At 38.9% G+C, this 25,529-nt stretch overlaps 1 long non-coding RNA gene across 3 annotated transcripts in view; it reads left to right on the top strand.

The window, feature by feature from the left end:
* The window catches only part of LOC123377285, a 103,720-nt gene that overhangs the window by 5,831 nt on the left and 72,360 nt on the right, over positions 1–25,529 (top strand). For all 3 annotated transcript variants that reach the window (XR_006582157.1, XR_006582155.1, XR_006582156.1), the window contains exons 2-3: positions 11,593–11,684; positions 18,171–18,216. This is a non-coding gene — a long non-coding RNA (uncharacterized LOC123377285). The remainder of the gene's footprint in view (positions 1–11,592; positions 11,685–18,170; positions 18,217–25,529) is intronic.

Raw genomic sequence — 25,529 nt, forward strand, 5'->3', positions numbered from 1 at the left:
TGGATATTGGGGAACATTTAAGTTAGTTTGATAACTAAGTTACATTCGCATACCCTCACTCATATTAGCAGAAAGAACAACAAGTTTTGTTTGTCTTCAGATAGATATTGTTTGGGGCCTTGGGTACATAAAGCTATAAAGTTTGTGGTGGTGAGGGTATGCCAGGACTCGTGGTTTCAGCCCTTCAGGGCATCCCATGGCTCAGGGCTTCTTCACTGTGGGGCAGGCCAGAGCTCAGGGCTCCAGGCTTCATCCACGGGGCCCCATCAATCCCCTGAAACCAGCTCATAGCCCCCCAGAGGACCATGGACCCCTGGTTGAGAACCAACAGCATTAGGCTGGAATCAAGGTTTGAAAAGAATTACTGGAGCTCAGCTCTGGCTGAATTTAAGCCCTGATTTCTAGACATACTGGGATGAGATTTAATTTCAGTACATTGCAAGCTACCAATGCAATATTACTATGGGAATTTTCACAAATTATTGTATGGTTTATATGTCAATGTTTTTTCATCTGTCCATCCTATTTCCACTGGCTATTAGTCTGGAATGCAGCTTTGTCCTCCTTCAACCATAAAGGTCTACTAGTCAGGACTCACTCTCCAACTCTTAATTTTTACTTCTGTGAGACCAAACTGACCTAAGCTGGAGATGGTGAAAAGCTACACTATCCCACGAAGAGCTCAGGGAAGAATTATGCCTGGTGTGCAGTGGGACGGCTGAGGCTGCAGTATCCTAAAGCAATGGTGGAACTTTGTTTCATGCAGTGCAGCCAGGCTGTTCTCCAGTTAGTGCAAAGGGAAGTTAGGGTCCCCTTTTTATCCTCTTTGCAGTGCACTATGGGAGCAGTTCCTGCAGTTCCTTGAGCGCAGGTGCTGCAGTTATGGTTGCCTTTGTGTTGCAGTAATGATAGTTTTTTGCACACTTTTCACACCACAATTTGCACCTGCATAAGTGCTTATTATAAAATGTCCAGAAATTTGGAACCATGATTTTTAGTGTCATTTTCCATAGCTGGTCATCACTTCTACAAAATAGTGTAATTAAGAAATCACTGGTTGGCGGAAATTTCACATTGATCCAAAATGCAGAGCTATTTACATCATCTGCTGCAGGACAACCGAGAGGCAAATAAAGGGGTCCTGTGGACGTCCATGATGAAATTCCACAAAGAGCAGTAATATCAGCTCTAGTAAGACATGACCTGAAAACAAAGAATCTGAGAAGCTAAGATGTTGTTAAAGCTAGTAATGAGTAACAGAGTAAATGCAACAGTATGCAATACTATGAGAGTTGGTGTTGAGTTTCCTTCTTTGCCATCTCCAACACTTATCCTCCCTATGCTCAGCTGTATGCCTGGGAGTGAGAACTACTGAAAGGCAAAAAAAGAAGCAAGTATTTTTAAGTGCTACCACTCTGTGGTCCAAATCAAGTCTCATGAAATGTTCATACAAAAAAACAAATGCACTCCAAATAACCCAGCTGTCTAAACTTGGGTAAGAATATTGCCGAGGTACTATATTATCTCATTGTGCCAAAATCTGGCCTTTAAATTCCACCTGCAGTTCAAGTTTTTCGTTTTCCTTATGGGCAAGTTTTTACATGGGAATCTTTGGCTATGCATGTGGAAATTATTCAGCTTAAACAGGCAAATGCAGTTTACATGTGTCACAGTTGAGGACAACTGCACCTGTACATCTCCTCAGATGTCCAGCAAGGGCACCCACTTTTAGGCTTCAAGCTCCCCACCTGTTTCCTCTCTTTGTTATACCAATAAAAACTAGCAGGATCTTATTAAGAGGGATAAAGCAAAGATGCCACATTTATTGTAAATATAATAGTAAAGCAAAAGACAAAAGCAAACAACGTTGTTTTACTACACACACACACACACACTCATTCATTCATTCACACAATCATTCATTCAGGTTCTGTATAGATGTTATAGTTACCAGCCTAGACGTTGCTCATGCCAAGTTACTGGCCAGGTATCTTGGTCATGAGGATGGAGCCGAGTCTGTGTCAGATGCATCTGATGCTCCTGGAGGCTGGCAGCAGAACCATAGACTCAAAGTCCTCAGTTTTCAGAGTCGAGTTTTATAGGAATTTATTCCTATGTCAGTTCATGAGAGTTGCTTCATTCTGCTGTTGCTAAATCAATCAGCAGGTGGCTGGCTCCATGTTATCAGATGTTTGTTTTTAATGCCTTTGAGGTATGGTGGGGTGGATTCCAGTTTGCCCTCCGGGGGTCATCTGGTTGATCCCACTTGACACCTTCGGCCAACACTGAATTCTTCAGGCTGGTAACTCCCTAACCATTCATTCATTATTTAAACTAGGCACTCATTCACATACATTCTCTATCTTAATCACATCTATTTTACTGTCTCTTTACCTTTTGGGGTGTTACCAATTTATGTGAGACTCCCTGTCTTTTAACAATCAAAAATAAAGTGAGATAAAAACTTACAGAGGGTGGGGGTCTCTATCAGCTACTGTTTTGGCTTACTTAGAGTTAATTAATGTTTAACAAGTTTTATACAAAGTAATTTTTTTGAGCATGCTTCACACAGACACAGCTGGTGGCTTGCAGGTTAGAGGCTAAATGTTGGGAATCACATTTACTTCTAATATAAACCTTCAGTTATAAAGTATCATTTAACAATAAATCATTTTTAACAATAAATCATTTTTCATATAAACCATGTCTAATATAAACCTTCTTTAATATCCCTACATCGTGAGTGGAGACATATATCCTTCTTGCTTCTGATTGGAATATTTCCAGGCTGCAAAGTTCCCCGCCTCTACTGTTCATTTCTCAGTAAAGATGTGAGAACGTAGAGGCCTAGAACTGAGGTCTTGGGGCGGGAGCGGGAGAGATGTGTGTGGCCATCAGGTGAGTGGCTTCAAAGTGTTGATAATGGAGGAAGTATATTAACATCTCCCCTCCCTGCTAGAGAAGGTACATACAATGCCACAATAATACAGAGACAATTTAATGTTTAATACATGTCCCAAAAGTATTAATCCTAATTTGATACGGTTTAATTTAATTCAGTAAAGTGTATTTTAGTTCCATCCAGTTTGTTCAGGATAATACAAGATATTGTCAGTCTGTCACAATATATGCATATCTGAGACTTTGCACATACAATAACTTGGATGGACAATACTACAGGTGCAAGTAGTTAATTTTGTTTCATGAAAATTATATTTTATAGCTATTTTTGATACATTTCTAGTATTTTAGTAAACATTTTAATAAACAACACAAAAAACAATGTAACCATTCATACAAGGTTTTAGTCATGGCCAGAACTCTTCACCCCTCAGTCCCATTCTCTCATTGCAGCTCCAAAGTAGCCTGGCCTAGATAACATCTGTACAGTTCTATTCTCAATATGGGTTTAATGAATCAGCACAAGGAACCAAAGGAAATCAAGACCATGTATAAACATATCACAGACAGGCTATTCTATTTATAGAGAAAACTGCCCATTATGTCCTGATGAAGTAAGAAAACGGGGAAATTGTGGCAATATTTAAAAAAAAGTTGGAAGACAGAAGTAGGGAGGAAGGATGGCCTTGTGGTTAAGGCACTGGACTGAAATTCAGGAGATTGCGGTTTAAGCCCTCATTCATCATAGCCTTGCTGTGCATCTTGGGCAAATTACCTAATCTACCCTGTGCCCAGTTTCCCAACCGTAAAATGGAAATAATACTTCACTATCTCAAAAAAATGATTGTGAAGTGAAATCTATTAATGCCTCTGAGAGGCTAAAGTACTATTGTGACAAACCTATCTGAGGACTTCCTTGTAGTAAATTAGCAGGACTTGCCATCTATCAAAGTTCTTTGAATATGTACTTCTCCTGTTATGAGCTAAAAACTAAAATACTCTTTTCATTCAACTATTTCATTTATTTTTATTTGTGAGTATTGGACTAATAGAAACCTTCACCTTCACACCATTTGAAAATATAGGGGTTTGAATTTAAGATTGTATGAAACAAAGAGATTAAAGGTCTGAGCTTTAGAATTTCCAAATTCAACTCAGAGGGCGCTCTGGGTGCTCAGCACCTTTGAAAATCAGGTCCTAACTGTTTACTTGTTCTGTCATACACCCTTTACCATCTTGTAATCCTATCATGTAATTGTCTACTGAAAATACTCAAATGCTTATTTTTGTACTGTTTGTATAATTGGGGTTAATGCCACCATGCAGCGTAAAGAACCACAAACAGTGTGTTGTTTTTCAACGGCATATGGTCAGATTTACAAAACATTTTCACACTGGATAAGGAATGAATACTAAGATTATTCTGTGCATTTGGTTTCTTATTTGTGGACATTTGCTATTAGATTTTGGGTTGTTAGTGATGGTGATCCTGAAATTATTTGGAAGCCTTGTGCGAAGTTTTATTGTGAGAAACATAAAGGTTTATTTTTGTTTAATCTGTGTCAAGTATAGATTTTTGCTGGATCTTAAAGCATGGTATACTAGGCAGGATTTAAACAACCACACTTTTATTTTAAAATTTAATATTGTCTCCGGAGAAAACGCAGGGTCGAAGGGGAGGAACAGTTTTATAAATAAATTTGAACTAAGAATGGTGCACAGTACATTCCTAATTTGGGGTCAATTTGGCAAATGCTAGTGTTCATGAACAGAAAAAACTAACAGGACTGGCTTGATACAGGCATAGTATGGGCTTCTCCACACAGGTTAATAAATGCACCTTCCTGTTGATTTCCTTTCTGATACTGGGGCTCTTCTGAACAGATGTTGTTATCTATCATGGGGCCAAATCCTAAGTGTATAATTAACAAAATACCTCTATAACCTCCTTCATTATCTTATTGACAGGAATTACAACTTCCTGACTGATACTGGAGGGGAAAGACCTCTACCTATTTCAGAAGAATTATCTTGAGTTTTGTGTATAGATGTGGCCTCAAAATCATTTTCTCAAAACAATTTAAATGGAAACAGCCTCTCTCTCTGTCTCATGACTCATTCTCCACAAACAAGTGAATATCTTGTTAATGGATTATAACAACTAGAAGAGCAAGATGGGTGTACTGGCATTTTTAATTATCTGATTTTTTTAAAATTTTTACTTAATTTTGACTTTTCTTGTCCTTATTAAGATCATGGACTAGAATCTTACTTTTTTAGACTTGTGTTTCTCATAAAGGACCAAGATGGAGTAAGACATGGTCAGTTGAGCTTGAGAGTAGCCGTTACCACAGAAGAAGAGAGACTGACTCAGAAAAAAATACTTTTGAGAAAAAAACTCCTGTCAAGGAAAATTCTCCTCAGGAAAGGAGCTGGTACTACCACCTGCTATGCTGTCTTGCAGCAGAGGCAGAGCATTCTGAGCATTTTATTGGAAAAATAGATGATCTGGTCTTTCTGCTGCAGGGGACCTCTGATTGACAGCTCAGAACTGCCTCCAGCTGCCATTCAGAGTCTATATGACCTACTTGTAAGGATGTTGGACATTCCATCAGAAAGAGAAAATGTTTTAATTTGGGTATTATTATTAAACAAACAGAACAAAGATCCTAGAGTCACCACTGATCCTGAGTAAAGTTTCCACCTTCCTCCAGGTAGTAAGTAATTTGCACCAGCTGTGTTAGCCGGGGCATTGGGAATGCAGAGTCAAAGCTCCATTTCCTCCCCACCTCACCCCAGCCACTCCTTGCCCACATTTCCAGGCAGTGATTGTGTGGTGGGAACTCTCTCCCCACAGGCTGTGACCCACAATGTGAGTTGCCCATGGATGAGAGTAAAGGTGTGTCTTATCTCTTATTCCCCTATGCAAGTATACAGATCTTGATTTGTCCTTTAATAAATGATCCCCTTGCTTAATAGCTTATCTACTTTTTAAAGCACTGGTGTGCACTATGGACAAAATGCTGGCTAAATTGTACTCTACTCTGCAAGGATGCCAAGGGGAAACAGAGGAGGCACAAGGAACGGCCGCAATTCTTGTACTAATGGATCACAGAGTTCTCCAGGCTAACAGCTACAGCAGTGATAGCCTCCTCAAGGGAAAATAGAGAGGTCAGGCCTCACTGGCCAACAGACCTGACTCCACATATATGGCAGTGCATGCTGCACCCCTTCAAATGATGTTTCAGCAAGTGTGATTCTTTTATATTATCAAAGGTACTGTACATGACTGAGGCATAACTCCTGCAGGAACTCCCACTGGGGCTTACAGACACAATTCAGCAAAGTGAATTTTTGCTATAGACAAGAGGCAATTAATCGTGGAGTATTTTAGCTTAGTATGCCAGGTTTTAGTTCAAAGCAAATTTTTCTGGCTGCTTTATAACTCCCTGAAAATAAAGTTTATTATGAAAATACTACAACACAAGGCACTTGTAGGTGCCAGTCTAATATAAACTTGCATTCCTTGAATTTGTCAGTAGAAATCAGTTTTTTAGTGACAATAAGCATGTGAGAAACTGTCCCACAGGAAGGGGGCCTAACAGAAACAATAGTTGTGATCATTTTTGCTGGAAACACCTAAAATATGTCTAGATTTAGTGTAGATTTCTATGATTTTTTTTAGATTTTTAGTGTTCTACTAGATTTGCAAGGATTATAAAAAAATTATTTGAGAAATATAAATCAAGACAATTGAAAACTGAATCTCTGATAAGTCAGCTTTGATTTTAATACTGCTTGGAGAAGATACTCTTTGTGTGTTTTGACTGGAGATGCCTCAGAAATTACAGCCAGTTCTAGGGTTTCAAACCAGGATAAGTTGTACCAATAAAAATTCAGCTTCATGCCAGTGCAGCACATCTATACTGAGTGTTTACACCAACATGACTACACTGGTTCAAAAATCCTCAATGCAGACGACAATTAAATCTATTCAACCAGGGCCCAAGCTTTTTCCCATTTTAGTCAATTACAACATGGTCTTCACGGGGAGCAGGATCAGGCCTGTGAGGCTATATCTACACTGCAATTAAAAACCCACGGCTGGCCTATACCAGCTGACCTGGGCTCGTGGGGCTCGGGCTTAATGGGCTGTTTAATTGCAATGTAGATGCTTGGGCTGGACCTGGACTCTAGGCCCTTGTGAGGTGGGATGGTCACGTATACACCACAGTTAAACAGCCCCTTAACCTGATCCCTCTGAGTCCAAATCAGGTGGCACAGGCCAGCCAAGAGTGTCTAACTGCAGTGTATACATACCCTAAGACTCCATCCTACAAGGTGCTGAGGCCTTCCAAGTCCCACTGTTTTCAGTAGCATTTGAGGTCACTCAGCATCACCCCCTATCGGAGTATACTAAGCTCCTTAACATTTTGACACTATTTGCTAGATTTTTAACTTGTGCCCATGGCACTGTCAGTTTTGTTTTAAATAGTTCTGAGATGTTGCTTTATCACGTAAGAATTGAACTGTTTATCTATCCTGGTTTGCCTCTGAATAATAGCTGAGATTTATTTATAGTCCTTGATTACAAAGACAATTATTTATTATGCTTAGCATGAATGATTTATAAAGCTTAGCAATGTTTTCACTGTTTAGGGGAATCTGGAACAGGGGAACAAAGAAACATTGTGGTGCAGTGAAAAAAGGATGTTTTGAATCTCTTCATTTGCCATAAACATGTTTACAAGAATAAACTTTTAAAATAAATTGTTCCAGTAATTAACTTCCTCCAACATGGGATTTTAATTTATTAACAATATCATAAATTATTGTTAGTTTTTTATTTCATTTTGAATTAAAGTATGTTTGCTTGTTGTTAGCATGTTATCCCCCCCCATTTCCCTCCAATATCTTTAATTGTTTAAAAACATAATGACCCAAAGTAGCTAAAATGAACATACATTGTCAGGTTAAATATTAAGGAAGTTTTCTGTTATTTGATTGATGATTAAGTGATATGTTTTTCATGTATATATGATTCTAAGCCTTATACCAGGTCAACAAAGTAAATATTTTTTAAAATACATGACTATTGTGTTTTAACTGTTAAAAGTCATTCAGAATGGATGGTTACTTCTCTGACATAAAAATCTATTAGTCTTGTACAATTAATGTTGACTGAGATAACTAAAAAAGAGGTGTGTCCTTACCTGATGTAAATGTTAAAACTGCTTGTTGTGTTAAATATGAACAATATTTAATATTAAATAATTGTTGATATTGACAGTTCCCCTTATTGTCACTTCCACTTCTGAAAACCACTGGAATTTGTCATTTTAGAGTTTTGGCTGTATCATCCAATTGGTGCACATGCCAGCTTTAATTCATAACAGCAAATCCATCAAATGTTTTGGTCTCATTTGCAAGTCTGAGAAATCAGGACTAGCTGAAGGCATTGCTCATAGTCTGGAATATGAGGTAGGAATTATCTGTGCCACTCCAGGAGGAGCTAAAAAAGAAATTATGATTCAGAAGCAGTCCTTTGAGTCACAATTCCCTTAGGTCCTGTGTTGTGTAAGTGGGGAATATAGTGTGTCAGCCCATTGCCAGACACAGCACAGTCCCTCCTTTAAGTCCAGTCGGCTCTAATGGCTGGTGCGTATGGGAGCAGAGCTATGTCTCTGCTTACTGTCCACCCCTCTCTGCCCCCACCTATCCTACTTGCTTGTGAAGAAAAGTAATGGCCCAGTGAAGTCTGCTTTTTAGCCTGATGCCCATGCTTTTAGTCTGGTCAAACCTTGTGTCACTCCATGGGGGAGTGAGGGAAGCCCTTAAACCCTCAGCCTGAGACCATGTCACTGTTGAGTCCAAAATAATCAATTGTATATTATGTAATCTGAGAACTACTGTACCTGAATTAAAATCTGATTAAATAGGGCTGAGTTCATGTTCTTTTTTTCCCAAACAGGTTATATTCATTTACAAAAATGAGCCTTCTGAGAATTTCCTGTATAGTGTGAATCTAATAATATAATTATAGAACAACAAAAAATCTGATCAGTTAATTAAACCTCACAATGGGTTCTAACAGGTTTACTCAGTAGATTTTACAGATGAACACCGATTATCTGTAAATAATTAAGTTTAAAGCATTCATTTGTTAGCATTAGATCTGCTAACATTGCAAGGGCCATTGTTCTTAACGGTCAAGAGAGGTTAATGATTCAGGTAGTCTAGTCAGATTGTGTGTTTAGAATTCCTAATTTGAGAGCAACAGCAATTATAAGTGTTATGTTGTCTTCTCCTGTATTTACAACGAGGGAAAATCTAAAATGGATCGCACAATGTATTTGTAAAGTCACTCTTCCATGTTCTAATCCTTTGGGTAATTTGATTTTTAGTGATATGTGTACCAAAAATTTATAGTATGCATAGTTATAATTTAAGGGATAGGTTTTGCAGCCACTACTCTAAGGCTAAATTGTGGGATTTCTTGTATAAGTAGCTGCTCACCAGCGCGAGTAAGGGTTGCACTTTGTAGTTCTAACTATGCAGTTTGAAACGGAATGATAAATGATCTCTTGCTCCTTACCCTTACATTTTTCAGATAGAGTTTTTGCAGCTTCACACATTGTTTTCCCCCAAAATACAGACTGTTACAAAACAAGCTAGATGGTAAAGAGGCAAGAAAAAAATATGTTATAATGAACTGAAACAACAGGGGATTGTGCATCATTCAATATTTACTGCAACTGTAGCTTGAAATTCTGTTGTCAGGGACAACATTTGTTTATTCTTGTTAATCATTTATCCTTGTCAAGCTTTACTTTCCACCAGCTTTATGAACAATGAAGAGCAGAATGAGTAATAATGGATCATAATCATAATGATCAAATCAATCAAATATATATATTTTAAACAATATATTTTATATATATATTACTATTCTGACAGTCATTCAAGATGGTGTTCCCTTATTATGATCTAGTAATTAGAACAGGGAAATCTTAGTTCTGTCACTGACAAGCTGTTGTGACCTTGGGCAAGTCTCTTTCTGCCTAATTTTCTCCAGTTCTTATCCACATTTGTAAAACACTTTGAAGTCTTGGGGAAAAGGTAATATCTGCAGTAAATGCCAACTAGTGATGGTATTATTATGATTTATTTTATACTTCATCCCTTTAATATATCAGCAGAGACTGATTCAAAGCTTTATGGAAATGGTGCTGTGCTTCAGGATAAGGTTCTGGGGGCAAGAGTGATTTTTACTTTATTCCAACATTCTGGCCTCTTCTTTTAAGAAAGAAAGAAAGCAAGAAAGAAAATGTGTATGTAGTAAATTATATCAGTGCAAAATCAACCACTTCCATGATTCAACAGGGGTTTTCTTGCTACTCTGCAAGGGATTATGGGGTATCTCTGCAATCTGTTTAGTAGCAGTACTAATACTGCAAATTCTTCAGGGCAGGATTTGTCTTTTATTATCTTTGTACAGCATGTAGCATAATAGGATCCTGATCTATGAGTAGGAACCTTATATGCTAACACAATACAAAGAATAGCTAATAATAAACAGGTGGCATAGAGAGTCAGAATATGTCCCTGGTCCCACTTTTGTCATTCAGACGTGTTAAAAAAACACTCCCCTGAAAGACAAAAGTTTTGTCGACAACTAGCACTGGTGTGAACAGTGCTTTGTCGGCAGGAGCACTCTCTTCTTCTGACAAACAGCAGCTACACTGCGTGCCTTTTAGCGGCACGGCTGTAGTGGCACAGCCGTGTCGCTAAAAGCTGCGTAGTGTAGACATAGGCTGTTTCCTTTCCCCCACAAAGACCATTATTGGATTTGGGAAGACAGTAGCTCCTGTCAGACTGCTTCCAAAGGTATTGTCCCCAAAGACCCCACCGAGAAACTCCTGAAGACCTTGTTAAAGAGGCAATGGAACCTACATGTGTATTGTCATCTCTATCACATGATATATACTCCATCTCCAGATTGTTTAAAAAGAGAACACTGTACAAGATTTTAAAATCCTATCTACCATTCCACAGTCAGGTTTTAAAATATTACTCATGTTCCAATTTTCAGCCTCTATTGAATCTTGCAAAGTGAACCTGTCACTGAATGCTAATCCCCTCAACCCTAGAGCACTGTAGAATGTGATGTGACTTTATTTTGTGCAGTGTCTTACATACAAACTGTGTCCCAAATAGTTTTACAGAGTTAAATGGTTTAGGAAAGCAGATGGGACATAGAATAATGTGAAACTGATAGAGTCTGTTCCTGAACCACTCTTATTTTGTGTTTGATAATTTACTTATTGTACATTCATTTATTTGTGATTAAAAGACATGGAGAATATACAAGTTAATGCTATAAACAGGTACACAGAATGTGCTTGAAATTCTACAGACAAATGACGTATACAGGAAGCAAAACAGGGGTATTAAGCTCCCATTGTTACATTGGTAGTAGGTAGTTAAGCCGGTATTTGTTGCAATAAATCAGTGTGTAAACAAGTGACTGGTAGATATGCAGGAGAACCAGGACTTGATGTGGGTTCTTTATACATGAACAAGCACTTAAGATGTTTGTTATGGTTATAGTTTGTCATATTTCCCTGGAAAGCAGATTAACTTAATGTTAGTATTTTACTATATTTAACTGTTTGTTCTTTTATATGCTAGGAATAGTAATCATGCTAAGGCACCTATTGCTATAGCCCAGTAAAACAGCGGAAGATGCCAAAGGAAGATGTCTTCAAGGAAAAGAAGGGAAGGTTAGTATGAAAAGATAACTTGCATGTTGTAGTAAGGGAGGACCAAAATCAGTCCTGGTGCAAGTGGGAGCACCTCAGTGGGATGTTAGTGAAATTTGTTGTCATCTTATAACCCCTTATTCAGTTCTTGTCCAGGGTCATTAAGTGCTTCCCATGCATCCAGAGGCCTTTAGCCCTGACCATAATGTACTTTACGGGAGAAGACCTGTCACTGCACTCTTGACTGAGAGTCATAAGTACAATAAGTTCTAAATAACCTTCCCTCACTTCCCCCTTATAGAGCGCAAAGGTTTTTTTACCTCTTTAAGACAGTCTTTAAGAAATTCCTAAACAACACGGGTTGTAGTAAAATAAGCTTTATTAAGAACTAATAGAGAACTTCAGATTTAACTCTTTCCCCTCCCCAATATAGTATTAATAACATATCTAGTCTTAAACTCTACAAAATAGTTATAGATGCTTACTAGATCATTGCATTAATTATAGTGCAACAGCACATTCTTACATTTCTAGAGAACACGTACTTTCTTTTCAGCTTGTTTCTTTCATACTGTCCCTTTACCCAGCAATGTTTAAGACACAACCTCTGACTGCCTGATAGGTGTAATTCCTTACTAGTATCAAGTGGATTGTGTCATCTTCCCCTGTCCCTTGTCTCCCTGGAATCCCCCAGTTATAACCTTTAGGTTATTTTGATAGGACTCTGTGGATATTTCCCAGAAAGGTATTAACATAAATGTAGTATTCTGAGAGGACATGACAGTCTCCCATGAGAGGTCTATTGCATTTTTCCAAATCCATTCAGGATTGTATTTGTTGCTTTGGATAAACACTTTGGGGTTTGTTTTTTCTTCATCCCTTTTACAGTTTATGGAGTTGTTTTGTAGGTATAGCCACACAATAATATCTCTCAGTTCACTTCCACACCTTGACCTGCTAATATACTTACTCATCTTTCACATTTGGTATAAGTGGTGCAAGGTTTGTTTTAAGCAATATATACTATGCAGACCAAATAATATTATACAGGATCAACTGTAGTTGTCATCAAGTCAACAGTAATATAGATCTCAAATATATGTGCATCCATTTTATAAAATAATAGTATAAATAGAAATAAACATAATTCTATCTTGATATTTTCATAAAGAATGCATGTTCTGTCCAATTAGGAGGAAAATCCAGCAGAAGTGTTCAATGAAAAATAGATACAAAAAGAGATTTACTTGAAATCTAGATAAAGAATATGTAAACTTTGGCAATGTAGTTAACCTATCTGACTTTAGGGTCTGATTCTCAGTTATCCTAAGGCCCCTTTACACCACAGTGTGGAGATAGAGGCAGCACAGAAGTGCCTTAAAGTGGGTGTAAATAGTGAAAATGAAAATAAGGTCCTCTATGTCCAAAACTCCAGAATCCATCAATGAGTTCTAAAGTGATTAATGTCCCACATCCTTTGCAAATATGTCTCTCTGCCAAAATGCAGTTGAACCATGCTCCATAATAGAGTACAGATTTACAATTGTCTAATACATAGTGTCTATCACAGAGATAACCAGGCTAGAGCACAGAGATGTTAATTAATATTCACAGTGTCATAATTTCCTGTCATTCTAAATTGCAGAGCTTACTTTGGGATTTTAGAGAAGGGTTGAACCCTCTTGGTCATCACTCTGAGGCCTTATCATTTGAATTTCATCTTGAGACTCTCCCTTCAGAAATTTGTACTAAAGTTGTCTGTGCCACTTAGAGCTATACACAGGTACTCTGTGTCTAATGACTTGGAGCTGAGTCAGAGCCACTCAGTGTAGAAAAACAAAGTGACTAATCTCATTGTAGAAGTGAGGCTTTGCAGCTTTGTTCTGAGTCATTATGACAAACTCACTGAGTGCCCAAACCTAATGCAGAAATAAACAGTTAAACACAGCACCTAGTTTCAAAACAAACAGGTCACTCCTGATCCTTATGTCAAAATTACCTTGGTAATTATATTTAACATTAAAGTATTGCTGATATATGCAAAAGTTTGAATTTAAAATATTTGGAACACTGAAAAGCTGTGTTCCAGAAGTGAAGGGAGAATGAGGAAGGAGTGAAAGCAAAAAGATTTATGACTCCTGATTATTTTGGTATACACTGAGAAAAACCATGCGGTCTATTGGAAAGAGCAACATTTCTAGCCAGGATTGGAATTGCAAGAATGTTATAGCCAAGAATAAGAGTCATTGGTATTTTCAGGGGACTTTGTACATCACTTGCTTATTCTGTAGCTGTTCTAGCCAACCTTCTTTCATGAAAACCAAATTCATCTCCAAACCAACCATTACAAGAACATTAGTAATCCTGGTTTATTCTGCAAATCTTTGTCCCACAAATATTTGGTTCTGTCTCCTTATGCTGATACTTAAATATCAGAAACAAGGTGTGCAGGAATCTTTGCTAGAATAAGTTGATCTGTCACCTCTGCCATCCATGAAGTTATAGGGCCAGATCCTGTTGACAGTTGCACTAGTGTAAATGAAGAGTAACTCATCTGAAGTTTACCATTTACAAATGAAATCTGAAGTCAATTGGATTACTCCTGTTTTGGTAAAACAGTAGAATTTGGTCTTCCATGTTTTTAATCAAGCATCATAAAATATCATATAGCCATTCTGAAATCTTTCCTAGGATGAATTAGCCTATCTGGAAGACAACGTTTGCTAGAGAACCAATATTACAGAACAATAAAGAAACGTCATGTGTAACTATAAATATTTAGATTATGTGTATCTCAATCTATAGATTTAGCACTTTATCAGTTGATAATATCCAGTGTTTTGAAGTAATATTCATCATCATTCAATGAGAAAATATTCTCACCATTACTATTTCTCTCCTTTATTTCTCTTCTTCCCCATCTTCTTTTCTCTTTTTCTTTCCTTCTTCTCACTTTCTGTGTTTTTCCTCCTATCTTTACTCTTCATTTCTTTGGGTACGTCTACACTACAGGATTATTCCGATTTTACAGAAACCGGTTTTGTAAAACAGATTGTATAAAGTCGAGTGCACGCGGCCACACAACGTACATTAATTCGGCGGTGTGCGTCCATGTTCCGAGACTAGCATCGATTTCCGGAGCGTTGCACTGTGGGTAGCTATCCCGTAGCCATCCCATAGTTCCTGCAGTCTCCCCCACCCCTTGGAATTCTGGGTTGAGTTACCAGTGCCTGATGGGGCAAAAATCATTGTCGCGGGTGGTTCTGGGTACAGCCTCACCCCTCCCTCCGTGAAAGCAGCAGACAACCGTTTCGCGCCTTTTTTCCTGGGTGAACTGTGCAGACGCCATAGCACAGCAAGTATGGACCCTGCTCAGCTCAATACCGCAATCGTGGACGTTTTAAACACCTCGCGCATTCTCGTGCAGTCTATGCTGAACCAGGACCTCCAAAGCCAGGCGAGGAGGAGGTGGCTACGGCAGCGCGGCGATGAGAGTGATGAGGACATGGACACAGTATTCTCTCAAACCGCGGGCCCCTGCGCTTTGGAGATCCTGATGGTAATGGGGCAGGTTCTAGCCATTGAACGCCAATTTTGGGCCGGGGAAACAAGCACAGACTGGTGGGACCGCATAGTTTTGCAGGTGTGGGATGATTCGCAGTGGCTGTGAAACATTCGCATGCGTAAGGGCACTTTCATGGAACTTTGTGACTTGCTTTCCCCTGCCCTGAAACACCAGAATACCAAGATGAGAGCAGCCCTCACAGTGGAGAAGCGAGTGGCAATAGCCCTCTGGAACCTTGCAACGCCAGACAGCTACCGGTCAGTCGGGAATCAATTTGGAGTTGGAAAATCTACTGTGGGGGCTGCTGTGATGCAAGTAGCCAAAGCTACTGTTACGAAAGATTGTGACTCTGGGAAACGTGCAGGCCATAGTGGATGGCTTTGCTGCAATGGGATTCCCTAACTGTGGGTGGGGCGGTAGATGGAACCCATATCCCTATGTTGGCACCGGAGCACCAGGGCACCCAGTACGTAAACCGCAAGGGGTACTTTTCAATGGTGCCGCAAGCACTGGTGGATCACAAGGGACGTTTCACCAGCATCCATGTGGGATGGCCGGGAAGGGTTCATGACGCTCGCGTCTTCAGAAGCACTACTCTGTTTAAACGGCTGCAGCAAGGGAATTACTTCCCAGACCAGAAAATAACAGTTGGGGATGTTGAAATGCCTGTCGTTATCCTGGGGGACCCAGCCTACCCCTTGATGCCATGGCTCATGAAGCCATATACAGGCAGCCTGGACAGTGGTCAGGAGCTGTTCAACTACAGGCTGAGCAAGTGCAGAATGGTGGTAGAATGTGCCTTTGGCCATTTAAAGGCGCGCTGGCGCACATTACTGACTCGCTCAGACCTCAGCCAAACCAATGTCCCCTTTGTTATTGCTGCTTGCTGTGTTCTCCACAATCTCTGTGAGAGTAAGGGGGAGACCTTTATGGCGGGGTGGGAGGCTGAGGCAAATCACCTGGCCGCTGATTACGCGCAGCCAGACACCAGGGAGATTAGAAGATCACACCAGGAAGCGGTGCGCATCAGAGAAGCTTTGAAAACAAGCTTCATCACTGGCCAGGGTAGGGTGTGACTGCTGTGTTTGTTTCCCCTTGATGAACCCCCACCCCCCTTGATTGACTCATTCCCTGTAAGCAACCCACCCTCACCCTTCGATTACAGCTTGCTTAAGGAAATAAAGTCACTATCGTTTAAAAATCATGTATTCTTTATTAATTCATTATAAAAAGAGGGAGAGAACTGAGAAGGTAGCCCGGGTGTGGTTTGGGAGGAGGATAGGAGGGAAGGAAAAGGCCACTAAAAAAATTTCACATTAATGACAGCCTTTTGGTTGGGCTGTCCACGGGGGTGGAGTGGGCGGGTGCACGGAGCCTCCCCCCACGCGTTCTTACACGTCTGGGTGAGGAGGATGTGGAACATGGTGAGGGGTGAGGGTGGTTATACAGGGGCTGCAGCGGCACTCTGTGATCCTGCTGCCGTTCCTGAAGCTCCACCAGACGCCGGAGCATGTCAGTTTGATCACGCAGCAGCCCCAGAGTTGCATCCCGCCACCTCTGATCTTCCTGCCACCATCTCTGATCTTCCTGCTGCCACCTCTGATCTTCCTGCCGCCACCTCTCATCTCGGGCGTCCCTCCTGTCCTCACGTTCACTGGCATCTTTCCTGTAATTTGATACCACCTCCTTCCACTCATTCAGATGAGCTCTTTCCTTGCGGGTTACTTCCATGATATCCGAGAACATTTCATCTCGCGTCTTCTTTTTCCTCCGCCTTATCTAAGCTAGCCTTTGGGATGGAGTAGGGAGGCTTGAAAAATTTGCAGCTGCATGAGGGAGGGAAAAAAGGGAGAGAAGTATTTAAAAAGATACATTTTACAGAACAATGGTTATACTCTTTCACAGTGAACAACACTATTCACCGTACATAGCACATGTGATTTCACTACAAGGTCGCATTTTGCATCTTAATATTGAGTGCCTGCGGCTCTGGTGTTACAGATCTCACAGACGCAGGTCCGGGCATCAGAATTCAGCTTCCATGCGGCCATGGTAAGCCACTGTAATGTATGTGCTACAAATTACTTGCAGGCTAGGTTAGGTTGTTTGTATGTCCCAGTGCAGATTTAAATGTGATTAGTTTAGTCATTTTACATTATTGTGTGCCAAAAATCTGAAGGTTTTACTAGGCAAATAAAAAATGAAACGGGGGGGTGCACATTGAAATAATAACACCCTCTGTGAATGTTGTGTCTGCCGCAATAAAAAATACTATCATTTTTGGAGCATTCAAATGACTCTTGGAGATGCTTTTTGGAAAGACAATGTGGTGTACTGGTTAGAAAGGGTGACTGGGTTCAGTTCCTGGTTCTGCCACTATCACTTACCCTCTCTGAGCCTCAATATACCTTGTTGTGAAATAAGGACAATAATATATACCTATCTGATAGAGTTTTTCCCATTTTAAAACTTTTAGAAGCACTTTGAGATCTTTATATTAAGGTACTATATAAATGCAAGGTGTTTTACATTGGCTGAGTATATTTTATGTCTAGAATATTTAGTTTCACCAATTTTGTGAAATAAGATCTGAAAGAAATTAGCATTAAAACAAAAGCCAGATAATATTCTAAAATTACATCATTTATTCACAATATTGTTAAAATAATTATGCCTTAGATTGATAAGTAAGTGAAGATGATAAAGGAAATTACTCCAGGCTAACAAAGTTTGCATGGACAAAGCTAAAATATATATTTTATTTTGCTGCGTTATGATACATTTAGCAGCCTGTTAAATCTGCGGATTTAATTGCTTCTAAGAAAAATGGTGTGGGCTCCTATTGAACATGTACTCAGCTATATATTCTTTAAAAACAGCAAGGGATAAAGGAAAATGAAATACAGTCTTTACTTAATTCACTCCCTTTTTTACTTTGCTAGGAATGTGATGGAGGAAACCTGTCAATCAAGAAGGGAATGCTTTAGGGTGAGTGGACAGAGAAAAAGGATCTACTAATTCAGGTCTCACTGCCATACCCAGCTGGAGGGTGCACTCTCTAAGACCTGATCCTGCAACTAGATCTATGCTCATAGGCGGCAGCCCCTGTGCTTATGCACAGCCCACTGAAGAAGCACTTCCATGTCCTCATTCAAGAAATAAACAAGAACTATGAATTATTAATGATAATAATAGACACAATTCCTTAGAATATGAAGGAACCTGATGTGTTGGTGGGATAAACAGTGAAAGGAAAACCTCTTGTTAAACAAATATTAGGTAAATGTGCCTGATTATTCGTCATATTGCAAATACAAAAATACCTTTTCTTTTCACATATTTAATTGATAATATCCTGCTTCCTGCACCTAAAAGTGCAATTCATTTTAAAATAATCATTTAGAGTTTCTGTTAATTGGCTGAACTGATGCTGAGTAGCACAAGTGCTGCTATTTTGGGAATGGGAGCAGGTTGGAAGGACTTCAGGGTGGAGCCAGGGGCTTGTACATATTTATTTCTTTTCCCCTGTATTCTGCTTTAAAGAGAACCTTTACCATCTGGTGCTACTGTATTTTCAAAGGTAAAAACAGCAAGCAACGTTGTATAAAAATCTGTCTACAATATTTGAGAGAATATGTTTCTATTCCCTCCCTCCACCCTTAAACCAGATTCTGTTCTCACACTGTAAATCTAGAGTAACTTCATTGAAGTCAATAGGACCATTTAGTAAGGCAATCAAGGTTTGGCCCTTTCAAATTGATGCTAGTGTATTCTGAATTAATTAAATAATTTCTGCATGTTGGAATATAGTACTTTACACCATATTTTATCACTCTTATCCCAAGATCTGGGCTTTTGTCACATGTACACATTCATGCAGACTCTTCTCTAGTATCAGGGCAAGGATCTTTAGCTACATTTTAAAAGTGGTTTGTTAATTCATGTTACAGGAAATATCTCTCACTAAGTATCAAGTTTCACACATTGGCACTGTTGTGGATATCAAGGCAGTAGAAGCCAATGATATCTGAAACTGCATAGTTAAAACTCGCATAATGGTCTGCTCAGAGTCAGTGTACAGAAACCGGTAAAATAATTTTTTATCTGTCTCAAAACAATATGAAATGCCTACCCTGCCAAATCTGCAAGAAGGACCAGATTTTCAAAAGCAGTGTCTAAATTGTGCTCTGTTTTTGCACATTGGATGTGTGTATGCAAACTGCACTTGTAGGTATACATATGTATGCACAAATGAGTGCACCTTTTTCACAGTTGTCTGTAAATGGCCTATTCTGCTGAGTTTGCTATACAAGTTACAAGATAATTAGTAATTGGGGTTTGTGTACACATTCAAGTTATTGTGCATACAATAACATATGCATGAAAAATACCAACATAAAATTGCCTGCACTATTTATTGGCCTCAAAAATGGAGAGTTATAGAAATGATTAGTAGGCATGGAAAGATTAGATTTTTATAGGTAAATGTCAATAAATATCAGTTTTCACACAAACTAATGAAAAAATCCATAGATAATCAAAATTTACAGATAGTCAAAATAAGAAAAAAGCTGCTTTAGAACTTATTTGAGTTTAATTTAGGGATATTTACTGTGTATATTTTGACATATGATGTAGACAATTTATGTTTTAACATTTATAAAGCTCTTTAACTTTTTGAACATCAACATCTACTGTCATTAAATCATTATTGTGACACTCTCTATAATTTTCCACAACTGTGAAAATTTAAAATCAGTAAATTTGAAAAATTCTTAAAACCCATAATTTTGCACAACTTTAAAATTTAAATAGATAAAAATAAAAAATGCTTTTCCATCACAATTATTGTTAAAAATCAAATTCTGCCAAACCTAAGGATAAATAATGCAGTTCTTTGGTAAACTGGTTTAATTTTTGCATACTGAGATGACTCTAGGACAGGGGTATACAACCTATGGCACATGTGCTGAAGGTGGCACATGAGCTGATTTTCAGTGGCACTCACGCTGCCTGGGTCCTGGCCACCGGTCTGGGGGGGGCTCTGCATTTTATTTTAATTTTAAATGAAGCTTCTTAAACATTTTAAAAACCTTATTTACTTTACATACAATAATAGGTTAGTTATATATTATAGACTTAAAGAAAGAGACCTTCTAAAAACATTAAAATGTATTACTGGCACGCGAAACCTTAAATTAGAGTGAATAAATGAAGACATGGCACACCACTTCTGAAAGGTTGCCGAAACCCTGCTCTAGGATTTCATATGAAGAGGAGTACCTGGAAGCATTTATAGTCTTTTGGGCTGTGCCAAGTGGCAACAGTTTGGCCCTCAGCAATGTCTTTAATGCCACAAAGGCACCTTTTGTGTACACTGCCTGACCCAAAGGTGATACAGCTCACTTGTTGAGTCAAGACAACTGTTCAGGCTTGTTTATGAAATATTTTCAATGGATTCACACAGTTGTTTAGCTGACACCAGAGAAGCAGACTGTGCAGATGCACTGTTTAGGAGAATCCTTAGCTTCTGACTCACATACAAGTTCAGAGTTTTAAATGAATGACAAAGGGGCATTGGGTTCATGGCTCAACACGCCAGTGGACTGGAATGCTAACTCTACTATAGTCACAAACTACAGTAATGTACAATCAGATGCTCACTAGCATGTTGGAGATTGTGACTTTTTAAAGCATATAATATTTGTAATGAAGTAATGAGTTCCCTTCATCTGGATGTATCAGAGGCAGGGTGAGATGTAGCCATGGAACTACAACTTCCAGAAATAAAACTTGTTTGTCTGTCCCACACAATTTTAAAACACATACTGAAGTGTGTAACCAGGTTTCTAAGCCATTCAAATTAAACACTCTCCATGCACTGTCCATCCCATCATTCCTTAGTCCAGTTGAAGGTGTAAATTGCTCCTTAGAAAGTCCTCTTGTGAAGAAATAGATGGACAAAAATTGGCCTTCTATCACTGAGCCTGCTGTTGGCCAGTAAAACATTAATCTCCTAAAAATGCAGATCTATATTACTAGTGAACAGGTGTGTTTAAATGAAAGAGCAGGTGGATTTATTATTTTTTGAAATAGTATTGATTCATTTTTGGGACAAATCCTGCCCTCTGCTCCATGGATGAGGAGCACCTCGTGCAGTGAAAACATAGTAATGGTGGGTTGTTTCAGGATCTGGAAAGATTACACGGTGGGCCTGGTGCTCCTTGTACAGCACAGAGCCCTGATTCCCATCTGGTAGCAGGTAATATCAGGGGAAGAGTGCAGGTGGGACTCGTAGATGGATCATTATGTTGAACTACCAGCCATTGCCTCCTGTGAAGTCAGGGCAGCCTCAGGTGGTGGCAGTGGCAATGTAGTAGGTCCTCTGTCACTTCACAGTACATGGTGAAGAGTTCCCTGTCTCTCTGCCCCAAGGAGATCTTCATTTTCAGCTCAGTGACTCAGGTTGGGTGCATGGAACAAGGTTTGGCCCTTAATGCTGAGATATCTACTACCAATAAAGTACCTACTAACAAGGAAAATAAAACCACTTACTGAAAGTTAGGAAAACTTATGATATAGCCATAATGAAAGCAATCCTTAATAAATGTGATATATAAAAAGATCTTTAATAAACTCTGTCTGTATATCCATACATTAGAGAGACAAGGTGGGTGAGGTAATATCTTTTATTGAACCAACTTCTGTTGGTAAGAGAGACAAGCTTTCAAGCTGACACAGAGCTCTTCTTTAGGTCTGGGAAACTTACTCAGAGTGTCACAGCTCTGAGTAAGTTTCCCAAACCTGAAAAAGAGTACTGTGGAAGCTCGAAAGTGTGACCCTCGCATCCACAGAAGTTGATCCAATGAAAGATATTACCTTACTCACTTTGTCTCTCTAATATCCAGGGACTGACATGGCCCTGCATAGCCATACATTAGTAATACATTGCCAAACTGGAAACCATTACTAGTCTTTACTCAAACAACACTCCAGCTGAGTACAGATGGGCATTTTCCTTGAGTAAAACCTCATTAAAGACTTTAGCATGTGCCCCCTAACATTGTTCAGTGTTATGCCCACAAGTCATATTTTCAGTAATGAGACTTGGAATCATACTCTTCCCCAGCTATTTTGCAATTGTAGTCTCTTGTGAAGCAAGAAGCCCACCCCTTTACCATTCTCAGGAGATTTATGGTGACTTCCATTATCCATTAGTTGTGTAAAGAGGAGTTTTCATTAGTCATCCCTCCTCCTCATTAGGGAGGAACTAATCCCTTTAAAATACTTTTTCCTGATTACTGCAACATTGTTTTTTGAATTTTGCCTGCAGTGAAGTTGGTACATTTATCTCTAAGCAAAAACATATTTATTCAGAATTATAAGACTGCATGGCAAAATGGATCTTCTCTTACAAGGATTAAATTAAATACATTCTGTACCAATAATTGTGCAAAACTACAACTGGTAAAACGTCTCCTTAGCAGTTTGTTTTGTAGAACAATTATTCACATAAACATCCCACGTAAGGAGAAAAATAGATGCTTTAAAGCTTAACTTCCTCCATGAGTCCTCAGTGCATTTCAGCACATGCTGTACACATCTGTTTATAAACCCCATTTAAGCTAATGGGACTTAAGTATATGCTTATGTGTGTTTCTGAATCAAGGCCTAAGGGACAGCCTGATATTTATGATGTATAGACTTTCTAGAAATGAACCCTGGAGGAATTTGCTGAAGTGTGAAAGTAGATTAAAAACATGTAAGAATGCAAAACTGCCATTAAACCATATCTAATTATGTAGGATGCAAATACTGTAGATAGAAAACAATTAATCTGAGACTGTGTTAAGGTTCCTGAATTTCATTTTCCACTTGCACACTGTGCAACCATGGGCAAGCCTATTCCTGAGAAGTGCTGCATGTCTCCACTGAGCTGCAGAGCACCTCAGCCTCCATCGAACTTTGGAGAGCTTGTCACATATTTGTGATTAAATCATTCTTTACTGATGAGGTTGTCGTTCAGCACCTTGTGGGATAAGTCCACAAAAATTCTTGAAATACAAAATATTTACTATTCATTATTTTTTTGTCAATCTGACCCAGTGTGTCAAAACAGTATTTGCTAATAGCCAATTGAATTAAAGCCGAATGACTATAATGGTCTCCTCCCTTTTTATATAATTACTGTCTTTACATCGTTACATGTTCTCCTTACCCAACACAAAACCAAACCCTGTATATGAGGAAAATCCTCAGGATACATTCGATTGTGCAATACTTATTTTTTTAATGCATTTTCATTTTAACTTCCGTCCAACTTTCTGTAACTGCAGGGAGAACACTCCAGGGAACATTTTAGATTAAGGGATCAACGTAATTTATGATCCTGACATTATTCATTTTTTTATAACTCAGTGAAGTATATCTTTGTTTACCACTACTCTGTTAGCTCATTATATTTTCAGTTTTGAAAAGGAATAAAGTGTATAGATAAATTAACAGTGGACTCAAAACACACTCTGAATGTTGTACTCTTATCTCTTCTGTCCAAAGTACAGAAATTCGAAAAGAGCAGATTGAACTATTAAGTGATCCTATTTCTAATTCTGGAGTATAGGAGTGCACGAAAAAAATTAAGCATCAGGTAATACTTAATTGACTGTACTGCTTACAGTATGACTTAGTGGTCAGAATGGTGAACTGGGAGCTAGGACTTACTGAGGCCAGGGTTCCCCCCTCTGTGTAACAATAGGGAAGTTGGTTTGGTCTTGATTCTATAGCCACCCAACACATATCTTCTCAATGAAGTCAATGAGGTTCTGTGCACAATGCCACTGCAAGATTGAGGCCTTAAACCTTATATGCTTCAGTTTAGCTATCTTTAAAATGGGGATGATACTACCTGCCACAAAGGGATGTTGGGGCATTTAGTTAATGTCTAAGTACTTTGAGATGATCAAATGAAAAGCACCACAAAAGTGCAGTAGGCTATTCTAAGCATTCTGCCCGGGAATAACTTGATAATTCACAGGTGGCAAGTATTATTTGGCTGTTGACTTTGTCCTTTCTGCCTCACCACACACCTGAGATACTTTTTTATGTGTCTGTGTTCGGTTTATACAGTGTGCCCATCACCGAAGTCTCTAAGCATAGAAATCCTCCAAGAGTCTGATACAATAACCACTGAAGTCAATGAAAAAAATTCCACTGATTTCAATGGTTTTTGAGATCAGATTCCAGAAACTTGCTACTTGTGTTCCTGAGTTGTTTTAATGGTTTTGTGTGTGTTTGTCCATATCCCTTAGAGACTGATCCAACTCCCAGTGTACAGACAGAAGGCAGTCAGACCCTAGCAGCTCTCACTAGCATTGATGGGAGGTGTTTGCTTATAAATGAAGGCAGACTATAATCCTAAATGTCTAGCCTACTCTGCATCCTTCTTTGTTATGGTTTTCAATAGGATATTTCACTTACATATAAAATGTGTGATGAACTTTTATTCTATTTTGTTTGAATTTTCTCCACATATGCTTCTTATAGTTGTTTATTAATGTAAGTTTCCCAATCTTTATGGTGAGGAAAAGCTTTTCTTGGAATGTTGTACATATTTTGTGTCATTAGCTCTTGTATCTACTGATCTTTTTATTTATTTTATGTGAGTATACTTGTTTCTTTTGTTATGAAGACATTCAGAGACGGTTATGCTAAAAGAAATACAAAATAACTGGACAGAGATTATTGATATAATAAACACATAGTTAAATAAACACATAAAGCTCCTACTAGGCCTAAATACCACAGGAAGACTGAACAACCACATACCATATTAGGAAACTCTCGTATAGTCTTCTATCCTCTGCCTATATTTGCATTGTGCAAAAATGGAATTTACCCATGGCACTAAAAACGCAAGAAAGGATCAAGGAAGATTCACAAGGCAAACTATATGAAGTTTTGCCTTCAAATCTTTATAATCTGGGGAAAAATGTGGGCTCCCTAGTCAGTTCTTTGTAAAATCTGTGCAACAGTTTTTACTTGCAATACACAAGCCATGTAATTCAGCTAGCTGTAGCAGAAATATACTTAATCTTGGTTTTATCACCAGTAAAATATGTTTACAGGTTGGCCTAGATCAGGGGTCAGCAACCTCTGGCACGTGGCTCGCCAGGGTAAGCACCCTGGCGGGCCGGGCCAGTTTGTTTATCTGCCACAACGGCAGGTTTGGTGGACCGCAGCTCCCACTGGCCATGGTTTGCTGTCCCAGGCCAATGGGGCCGAGGTATGTACTGGCCATGGGT

This window comes from Mauremys mutica, chromosome 9 (genome assembly GCF_020497125.1).
Source record: "Mauremys mutica isolate MM-2020 ecotype Southern chromosome 9, ASM2049712v1, whole genome shotgun sequence".
Classification (NCBI taxonomy): domain Eukaryota; kingdom Metazoa; phylum Chordata; order Testudines; family Geoemydidae; genus Mauremys; species Mauremys mutica.